Genomic DNA, 11084 nt, shown 5'->3' on the forward strand with positions numbered 1-11084 from the left:
AAAACAGTCCAGTGGCACCTTTAAGACCAAGTTTTATTCCGGTACAAGCTCTCCCTCCTCTGCGAGGACAGATCTGCACATCCCCCCCCCCCAATAGCTAGCAATCCAAAAGAGTCCAGTGGAGCCTGAGCAGTAGGTGTTGCCTTCTGACACACTTCTGGTGAGATCAGGGGGCGTGGCATATGCAAATAAGTTATGCTAATGAGCTCCTGCACCTCTTTTTCTACAAAATGACCCCTGTCTATATGTATTTTGGAATTTTATCTGTTGTAAGCTGTCCTAAGCTGGCCCCGGCCGAGAGAGCGGGATAAAAGTTTAACAAATAAAAATAAATAAATAAATGGTTTTAAAAACCAGCAAACCAGGAGTCAGCTCTTCCAAAAGAGAAGTGAAGTATGCCACAGCTTAAAAACGAGATTCAAATCCGGGAGTGTGATGCCCCTCGCAACTGTCCCCCCCCCCGGTCCCCTTTCCCTTCTGTAACAAGCAACTGGAAGGAAGGCAGAATCGGGCCCACCCACCCCTCTCTCCACCATCTCTCTTGCAAGCACCTCGGGGCAGGAGCCCATTTGGTCCCATTCTTCAGAGTCCCACAGGGATACCAGGAGGATGTCCGCTGCAACTGGTTACGGGAACAATAAATCTGCTGTCAGGCTCCTTAGTCAGTTCACACCACACCGGGCTAATAAGAGGATAAGTGTTTATTGGTAGATCCAGTACTAAAGAACACGTGTACAGCTTGTGTCAGGAATGGCCGCCTATACTAGGGCCTCTGACTTATACTAGAATCAAACATCCCCCCCGGTAAGCGTAAGCCAATAGATACATCTCACGCGCGCGGGCAAAGCAAGCAGGCAAAGCAAAAAGCCGTTCACTTTCCCAGCCGAGAAAAACTGCAGCTGGAGCATCTACAAGGTCAAGCATAAGACAGCACACAGTAGTTGGGCAGGAAAGAGCTGAGAAGGAGCAGGAGGATACCCCCCCACACACATTTCAGATCTATGACAGGGCTACCTGACATCTGCACTTGCCCCCAACAGTCCTGCCAGGTGGGCCGCATTAAAGAAGCCGGTTAGCTGGAAAAGTAAAGCTGATGTCACAGATATGGCCAGGAATACAGTGGAACAGATGCTGGAACTGACCAAAAGAGATCAGGGAAGATGTTGTGGCACACATAACTAGAACAAACCTGGCCTCTTAGGAACACGTGCCAAGAAGGGAATCTAGAGACCCAGACTAGAACAGCCTTGAGGAATGGTAAGAAGAATACAAAGCGGTAGCAATGATATGGCCTGGCGTAGCTTAGAAGACATCTAACCCATTATCAGTAGATGCAACTGGTTGAGGCCCAGGTGCAGGTGCATCTAAGAACTTGCAAGTAATTCCAGCTTTGCAAAAGTGAAGACATGATTCCAGGATGGGAGTATCGGTGGAGGGCCAGAAGGTTCTCACATGCGTATGAGAAATTTGGAATAATTTAAATAGACTTTGTTAAGATAAAAAGTAGCAAGAATAAACTAAAATTTTATATGGTTTAAAAAGATATTTTAAGTATAGAAAACCTTGTATGGCACTTGAAGTGATAAGATAATGAGTTAACCAAGAAATGGCTCCCTGTTGAGGGGGACAGTCGGCCACTGTTTGGAGATGATTATAAAATCCTATAAATATGGGAAAGTTGTATTAATCAAGGGCTTCTCCGCAGAAGGGGCTCCTTGCCTGTGACCTGCTTACTTTTGGGGGATGAAACTCTTAAGGGCTCATCTAATCTCTCTCCTTTAATTATTTATGTGACAGTGATGGATGGATAGGATAATGCTTCGTTGATTCAGTTTGAATTCAGAATGCAATAACTATAACTATGCTTAAATAAAACAAAGTTTGAGTCCAGTGGCGCCTTTAAGACCAACAAAGTTTAACTCTTTTGCGTGGACTCAAACCTTGCTCTATTGCTTCAGACCAACACGGCTACCCACCTGAAACTATGCTTAAATAAGTAAGCTTAGAATGGAAGCAGAGTCTGGTATATGAAAGCTAGCTAGATGCCTATGGTGTCTTAAGCGCATGCCGACACCTGAATCAGGCCTGATCCGAATCATCGAGAACTCCGAGACCCTCTCAGCCAAGGACTGAAGGCAGAGGCCACCCGAGATATGGCCGATGTGCGCTACTCGCTAGTCCACAGGGCCCCCAAGAGCAAACGAAGAAGAGGAATCCAGAAGCCCCGCCCGGCTGGCTTCGCAAGAGACTCTGGGCGCTAATTGGTGGGGGGGGGTGCCCTGTGATCCATTCAGGGAAGGAGGCCGGTGGGCCTTTGCAGCCAGAGCAGAGCCACTTCCGGAAAAGGGGGGAGGAGAGAGCAAAGAAAGGCAGAGGAGAGGGGGGGGCCTGGCAGTTGTCAGAACGCCAGGAGCGGCTGCAAGGAAGACGGCGCATAAATGAAACCGAAGGGCCCTGCGGCTGGCCGGAGGCGCTTCCCGGCCTCTCTGTTCTGTCATTTAAGCAACATCCTCCTTGAATGATTGCAAATTAATATTTGATCCACGGGAAGGCAGGCGGGCGGGCGGGCAGGCAGGCGCTGTCCTTTCACCAGTGGCCCCCACCCGTCAGGCACCACTGCAGGGCGTGACCGAGGAGAGGATCCGCTCCCTAGTGCAGGCACGGGAAGTTGGGGAGGCCTGAAATGGGGTCCCGGAAGCTCCCCTCCAAGGCCGCTTTTCCTCGTGAGCAGAAAGAAGGGGAGGCCAACTTGCACTCGGCTGGGTCCTGTGCTTGCAAAGACTGACACAATTCCCCCCCCCCAAGAATGCATTCACTGCATCGCTTCTGAATTAATGCAGAACATCCCTAATTCTGCACCCCTGGCAAAAGAGTCACCCATTTCCTGGATCGGGGCCTGGGTGGTACACAGCCAGGAGCCCCCAAGTTCAAGTTTAGCCTCTGCTAGGAACTCACCGGGTGGGGCCTCTGCCCAACTGCCCAGCCTCCTCCAGTCGAGGGGATAAGGATACTGACCTACTTTGCAGAGCTGTTCCCAGGATTAGAGAAGGCAAACTGAGCCCTTCAAGCACTAGTCACGGACCGTTCTGAGCAAATGCAAAGCGTTTCCAACTGGAGGTGCTGCTGTGTAGGGTGAGTGGATTTGACGCCCCCAAGCGACGACGCATGCAAGATCTGTGACCCAAAACTTTGTCCTATTGCAAATTTTATTTTGAGGCCGCTGGCTTTATGCAAAAGAGGACATTCCGTCTATGCTGAAGTCACCACACAGCGAGCTTCTTGAAAAAATTGTGCCTGGGGTGGAGAGAGTGGACAAAGAGAAATTTTTCTCCCTCTCCCAAAATACCAGAATGATTACAATGTGGGATTTTAGGCACATGGTGCATGGGCAGAGGCAATTCTCTGGCTCCAGCGCACAGTGCCTCCTGGAGACTAAGCCAGTGGTGGTGAACCTATGGCACGGGTGCTAGAGGCGGCACTCAGAGCCCTCTCTGTGGGCACGCGTGCCATCGCCCCAGCCAGGCCCAGACCATCATTAAAGTGTCGAATTCTCTGCCAAATAATGTTAAGTAAATGAAAGCAGGGCTCTAGTCGGGGGGGAGCTCTCAGGTACGGAGCTCCGGAAGAGAACCTCTAGGGGGCGGGGCGGTCACGTGGTGAAGCCCCGCCCCCTTCTTTACCCCGCCCTCTGCTTCGATCCTCATTCCGTTTGGGAATGAGGATGAAGCAGGAGGGTAAGTAGCCGGGCCTTCTGACACACTTCCGGTGATGTCAGGGGGTGGGGCCTTCTGTCACTTCCGGTGATGTCAGGGGGCGTGGCATATGCAAATAAGTTATGCTAATGAGTTATGCTAATGAGCTCCGGCAGCTCTTTTTCTACAACAAGACCCCTGAATGAAAGCATTTGGGATTGCTTTCCTTACTTTGTTTGGGCCATCTTAAGTTAATGTATGAGTTGTTTTTTCTAAAGTGAAGCCTCAGTATTCAGGTTAAATTGCCATGTTGGCACTTTGCGATCAATAAGTGGGTTTTGGGTCGCAGCTTGGGCACTCGGTCTCTAAAAGGTTCGCCATCACTGCTCTAGGCTGTAGAAATCTACCGACAGCCAGGCCTGCTCATGTGCAGTCACCAAGAGGGACTGCACAAAAGACTGACGATGAACCAAGCATCCCCCAATCAGGTGCGGGGCCCACGGGGCCTGGCCCCCTAGCAGTTTTTATGGGCCCCCTTCCTGAGCCTCGGCTCCCCTACCCCAACTCCCCCTGACTGCCGGTCAGCCTGTTGGCAGGGAGGACAAGGGCAGTGATTTCAGAGGCTGCCCCTGGTGCTGTGCCGCGGGAAGAGGCATTGGGGGTCGTTTGGGGGGGGGGGCTGGACCCGGAGGCTGTGGCTGCTGCAGCCCTTGCCCTGGAGCCTTTGATTGGATTAGCAGGCGCCCCCCCCCAGCCCCCTCCCTAAAACGTCCTTAGCTACGGGGCTGCCCCCAACGGGCCTAGAAGTTCCTAGCACAACATCAGGGCTGCCTTCCTCACCTGTAAACAGCTCCCTGCTGGTTCAGCAGCCATGAGCACACAGGAACCGACCTCCTACTGAATCAGACCCTTCGTCCACCAAAGTCAGTCTTGTCTACTCAGACGGACCGCAGTTCTCCAGGGCCTCAGGCAGAGGTCCTGCACATCACTTAAAACACAATCCTTTTTAACTGAAGATGCCAGGGACTGAACCTGGGACCTTCTGCACGCAAAGCAGAGTCTCTACCGCTAAGCCACAGCCCCTCCCCTCTTCAAATACAGATGTGGGCCCACTGCTATACTCCCCTGCTGGGCAGTGCCTCTGGGTAGTTCTTCAGCAGCACGATGTAGCACAATTACCACCATTAGTGCATGCAGTTTACGACGGGGGCTCCAGACAACATGATCATCATCGATCGTTGCCGTGCTTTTCCTAGGGGCCCTGCTTTTTCTGGGAGCTGATCTGTTGTGGGACAGACGTGCAATCTCTGTAGCGTGCAGACAGACTTTGCGTAACTATCGGGCCATGTCCTCGGGATGACAAGCGTTGGGTGGCACCACAGAAAAGCACAAATCTGGTTGTCAGCTTCCAAACCACTTGACACACTTCCTGTTTTTGGCACTACAGCACCCTTATGGATCGCACCGTTTCTATTCCGACCATTAGGTGATGTTCCGGGAGCCGTGATGTCACTATGGGTGTGGTCAGATGGCGTGCTGAGAGCGGGTTAAACGGCTCCGGTTCTAACCGGATTATATTTGATCTGGATAATTGCGATCACACTTACCTCCCTTATCCCGCCTCACCGTACAGTTGTCGCTCCCCGGCGTCTACACTACTGACACGCGGGAGCGTGTGTCGCCGGGGTTTCCCCCCCTCAGTTTGCGCATGCGCATAGGTGCTCATCCGTAGAATGGGGGGCGAAACTACCATGGCGCATGCGCAGAACCGCCAGGGCGAATCAATCCAACCCCTCCAACAAAAGACTTCCCTTTAAACGTTTGACCTGAAAATGGACTCCGTGAGATCCCGAACTCATCTAAACTCTAAAACAAGTGACCGCTTAAATGTCGGTTTTCTAAACACGTGCGGTCCCCCCCGAAAGCTCAAACTCAGCCCCACGCAAACAATTTGCAGAGGGAGTTCTGGAGTCACGGCACCACAGCCGAGGAGGCTGCTTCTCTGCCTGCACTCCATCCGACGTCCAAAGGTGAGGGATGCATGGGCAGGTTTGAACGGAAGAAGAGGGGGCCCTTGAAATACCTCCTTCCCGGGGTTTCCAGGGAGGAATCATCACTTTCTGTTGTGCTCAGAAACAAACCGGCAGGCAGGGTCATTCTTTCAAAACCCTCAAGACACATCCTCAGCAACCTGTCTCTAATCTCGCTGCTGCATTCCAGACCAACTAAAGCTTCCAAACAGTCTTCAAAGACGGTCCTATGTAGGGGACACTGTGGCCATCTAGCCTGGAAGGGATGCGAATGGGCAAAAGTGTGGCCAACTCACGTGTTCCATGGAAGGGCAGCAGCTGAAGTTAGCTAAGGATGCTGTGGAGAGGCACCCTCCACCCAGGATTTCACCCCGATGTTCCAATCACCATGACTGTTCTCTGTCCATGGACAGGAGCCCTCCTGCTACATGACAGTTGGGGGGGGGGTTTGAAGACAGGTGCCTTCCCGCTCCCAGCACAGAGCATTTTGTTATGCTCATGGCTTACTACTCCACCCCTTGCTAGCAAGCCACATCTGGAGCCATAAAACTGCCAAGACTAAAGGGTACAAAGCACAAAAAACCGCTGGTTGAAATCACTAAAGGTGAACAAAACCTTTTTATAGAAATATTATTAATACCGAATTCAATAACACAATAACCATACACCAAAATAAAGCCAAGGTGTCCTTGCAAGAGAAGCAGAAGCAGTGCAGAAAAGTAAAGTCCCAAAAATGTCAATGTCTCTCACTCCTGTTGTATTGTAATTCCATAGTCCAACTTGACATACATTCATCATAGAGTGGACTCATAATTCCTGGAAAATCCATATAATCTTGAAATCCATAAGCCATAGAGACGCGTCATCGGGATGCAAGCTGCCGCGTTGCGAATAATTCTTTTTCAAAACCAATAGGCTACAGTGGGACCCAATCTCAGTAGTAGCATATACAGAAGACAGTTTATTCAACCACAAAGGATCATGGGTCCTTTCCCAGACTAAAGGAGGGCAGAAGGAAAACTCTTCCTTTGGGACAAGAAGGCCACACCAAGGATGGGGGGGGGGGAAAGAGAAGTCATAAAACTCTGGACATGCGGGAGAGGGCTCTCTTCCATTTGGGGCGCTCTTCAGACGTGCACAAGCCAGGGGGTCCCCAAACCTTTCTGCGCCTTTGGAATTCCGACCACAAGGCAGTGTGCGCAACTCAACTGCAAAATGGCTGGCCGCAGCAGGGGACCAGACAGCGAAGTCACGCACAACTCTCACAGTAACTCTTCCAACACCTCAGGCAGCAGCTGTGTTGAACAGGGTGGTCTTTTAAAATGATCACACAGGTTAGGGATATTTTCTTGCATACGCACAACCTACCTTCAGTCACTCAGTGAAGACCCTTGTGCTGTGGTCGCAGCTGTTCCCAAAGCAACGCTTTCAAACATCTGCTCAGCTGCGTAAATTTCCAGTGGCCAATCAGAAGCCCTGCTGGGCGAAAGCCCCATTTTTGAAGAACACTTGGCAGGTGCCAGGGGAGATGTCAATAAGACACTATGGCACACTATGGGCACATTCTGGGGACCTCCGGACTAAGCCCTCACCATCTTTTCCATGGGGGGGCAATGGAGCCCCAACCTGGAAATCTAAGGCAACGAGGGGCTCTTACTGCAGCTCTAAGTAAAACTTGCCTGTCCTAAAATTCAGCCTCACTTAGTGCAGGGGCAGAGGACTGCATGCTTTCACCTTTTCTTTGTTCCTTTGCTAAGCCCAAACTGCTGCAATAGAATGTGTGTATTCTTTTATCTGTTCATTAAACTTTCTTATATCTTAAATGCTCTAATTTGGATTTCTGGAAAAACACCACATCTATTCAGTCTTGTGTCTCACTATCTGGAGAGGGGCAATGGAGAAGCTCTCCATCCCTGGAGCATGATACCTCTACATAGCAAAGCCGTGACTGACTGCCCCCACACCTGCTTGTAGAAGGTCAGTGGGAGGTGCAGCAACTACGTGTGGCCTCTAAACAGCAATGCAGGTAGAACAGAGTGTTAGATGCATGACTCTGTCTGGCAGGAGACACTTCTAAGAGCCCCTGGTGGCAGTTAGTAGTCATCTAGGTTATAAATGGCACTCTAGTGGAGCAAGGGGAACAGGTGTGTCACCAAACGGAGGCTTGGGGCAGCCATGGGGTTCTACTGACCTCCTAGGGGGTCCAATCAGAAGGAATAGGGAAGGACTTCCAAGCCCGTTCTTCACAATTGCTACTGACCAAAGAGACCTGAACCTCTGCACCCCAGATCCAGCAGCACCCCAAAATATGAGCCTGTCCTATTAGGGGCCAGTTTGGTGTAGTGGTTAAACGCATGGACTCTAATCTGGGAGAACCGGGTTTGATTCCTCCCACTCCTCCACTTGCATCTGCTGGATGACCTTGGGCAAGCCACAGTTCTCTCAGAGCTGTTCTCTCAAGGACAGTTCTCTCAGAGCTCCTCAGCCCCACCTGCCTCGCAGGGTGTCTGTTTTGGGTAGGGGAAGGGAAAGGAGTTTGTAGGCCGCTCTGAGACTCCGAGTGAAGGGTGGGGTATAAATCCATGAAGAACAGGCCGATGCCAGGCCCCGAGAGGCCACATCGTCCACAGACAGCGCCCCTCTCTCATCTGGGCTGAGCTTCAGCATTCAAGCCAGCCGGAGGCCACGGGACATCTGGAGAGCTGCACCCTTGCGCATATTGTTCCACCTGGGATTTGCATCCATCTGTCAGTCATGTTGTGCTATGGGGCGCATGGCCCCCCTGAGCCTACAAAATCCTCAATGACGGATGTTCCCTGGAGGCAAGGCCTATTTTACATCCCAGCAAGCTGGCTCCCACCTGACGGTAGCTGCGGAGCAGGGAGGAGGGGGGGGGAGAGAAGTAGAAAGGGACAATAAAGCGTTTTATAGCTGAAAATATTGGCTTGTAAAACAGGCAAGCAAATGAGGTCAGGCACCTTGTAAAACTGCCCTGTTTTCCTTTCAGCTCTATTTCAAAGCCCCCTTGGCCTGTGGGCTGGGCCCCACATGCTGCGGCCCACCGTCTCCCTCCAGGAATGTGGCGGGATCGGAAGGGCAGTTCACCTGGAAATACTGCCGCAGGTGACGTGGGGGGGGGGGAGGCCCAGGCCCCATTCATGAAACCAAGGCAGATATTTTCCCAAGCCAAAGGACACTTTTTCATGCATCCCCAGCACTGTTCCCTGTAAGCTGAGTTAGTGTGAGCTAGCTCACAGGTTTTTAGCCTCTGGCTCACACATTTTTGTCTCAGCTCAGGAAGGGATGGCTCCAGAGCAAACTAATCTATGCAGCAGCCAAATCGCTCGCTCACAACTTTAATGCCAGCAGCTCACAAAGTAGAATTTTTTTCTCACAAGACTCCACAGCTTAGAGGGAACATTGATCGCCACCTCCACGAGAAGTAAAGAAGAAGAAGAGAGTGGATTTATACCCCGCCCCTTCACTACCCAGTCTCAGAGCAGCTTACAAACTCCCTTCCCCTCCCCACAACAGACACACCCTGTGAGGTAGAAGAAGAAGAAGAGCTATGATTTATACCCCGCCCTTCACTACCCGAAGGAGCAGCTTACAAACTCCTTTCCCTTCCCCTCCCCTCTCAACAACAGAAACCCTGTGAGGGAGGTGGGGCTGAGAGAGCTCTGACAGAAACCTGGCTTGCCCAAGGTCATCCAGCCAGGTGCAAGTGGAGGAGTGGGGAATCAAACCCAGCTCTCCCAGATTAGAGTCCAAGCACTTAACCACTACACCAAACTGACTCTCAGTTTGGGGAGGGGAAGGGAAAGGAGTTTGTAAGCCGCTCTGAGACTCCGAGGGGACGGATCATCCATTTGCCAGCTCTTATTCTCTCAAGAGCCAGTTTGGTGTTGTGGTTAAGTGCGCGGACTCTCATCTGGGAGTGCCAGGTTTGATTCCTCACTCCTCCACTTGCACCTGGCTGGACGACCTTGGGCAAGGCATAGTTCTGATAAGAGCTGTTCCTGAAAAAAGAGCAGTTTCTGTCAGAGCTCTCTCAGCCCCGCCTACCTCACAGGGTGTCTGTTGTGGGGAGGGGAAGGGAAAGGAGTTTGTCAGCTGCCCTGAGACTCCGAGTGAAGGGCGGGGTATAAATCCAATTTTTCCTTCTCCACGAGTAGTAAAGAGGGACAGACCATCCATTTGTCAGCTCTCATTTTCTCAAGGATGCATCAGTGCACCCCAGAGCCAGAGAAGGTTCCTGAACACACAAATGTATGAACCTGCCTTCTACTCGTCCAGTACTGTCTACTCAGACTGGCAGCTGCTCTCCAGAAGAAGAGGAGAAGAAGAAGAGATTGGATTTATACCCCGCCCTTCACTCGGAGTCTCAGAGCGGCTTACAAACTCCCTTCCCTTCCCCTCCCCACAACAGACACCCTGTGAAGTGGGTGGGGCAGAGAGAGCTCTTTCCAGAGCTGTTCTAGAGAGTACAGCTCTGATAGAACTATGGCTTGCCCAAGGTCATCCAGCAGCTGCAAGTGGAGGAGTGGGGGAATCAAAACTGGTTCTCCCAGATTAGAGTCCGCGCACTTAACCGCCACACCAAGAAAGGAAAAGGGCTGGTCAATCAGACCTGGAGATGAAATTCATTGCCAACTCCCAAACTTGAGGATCAGTCGGACATCGGCGCAATCAAAACCCAACTTCTGAGCTACCCCAGAAAAGACACCTTATTGAGCATCTGCTCCTCCAGCTCCTGACACTGTTTTATTTATTGTATTTATTGGTGCCGGATTAGCCACACTCTGTGGACTGGAGGCACAAATCCGAAACAGTTGGGCGCTGCAACTAAAGCGATGCCCCCTTTGGCAAGGGCTCAACAGTGCTACCAACAATCCTCTTCTTGGAGTTTAAAATGAGAGAATCCATTTCTCCTCCCTTGCTCATGTGTAAGCCTACGTGGGAATGAAGGCAATATATTTTAAACGTATGCAAACAAGGAAAACTTTGCAAAGGCAACACGGATGAAAACAACCGCTGAAATGAGGAAGGCCGTGCAACGAGAAGCGGATAAGCGCAGATTTCTTGGGGGGTGGAAGGGCTGTTTTGTCTTTAAAATTCTAGATATAATTAAAGCGGCTTTATCGCTCACCAGAGAGCATTTCCGGAAGAGCTACGGCAAATGCTTTCTGTGCACACAGGGAAGGAAGAAAACCGAAACGATCCCACAAAAGACCTTGGGAAGACTTCCCCTGACAAAGAAAATCACCAGCCTTCCAGGCCAGAGAAACACAAGATATAGATATAGATATAGATATAGATATCTCTCTCTCTCTCTCTCTCTCTCTCTCTCTCTCTCTCTCTC

General features: G+C 51.1%; 1 protein-coding gene across 1 annotated transcript in view; it reads right to left on the bottom strand.

Annotated features, from left to right (window-relative positions):
* FAM222A (family with sequence similarity 222 member A) overlaps window positions 1–11084 on the bottom strand; it is a 72770-nt gene that overhangs the window by 32442 nt on the left and 29244 nt on the right. The window lies entirely within an intron of this gene.

Source organism: Gekko japonicus, unplaced genomic scaffold, assembly GCF_001447785.1.
Source record: "Gekko japonicus isolate JY-2015 unplaced genomic scaffold, Gekko_japonicus_V1.1 scaffold10, whole genome shotgun sequence".
In the NCBI taxonomy this organism is placed as follows: domain Eukaryota; kingdom Metazoa; phylum Chordata; class Lepidosauria; order Squamata; family Gekkonidae; genus Gekko; species Gekko japonicus.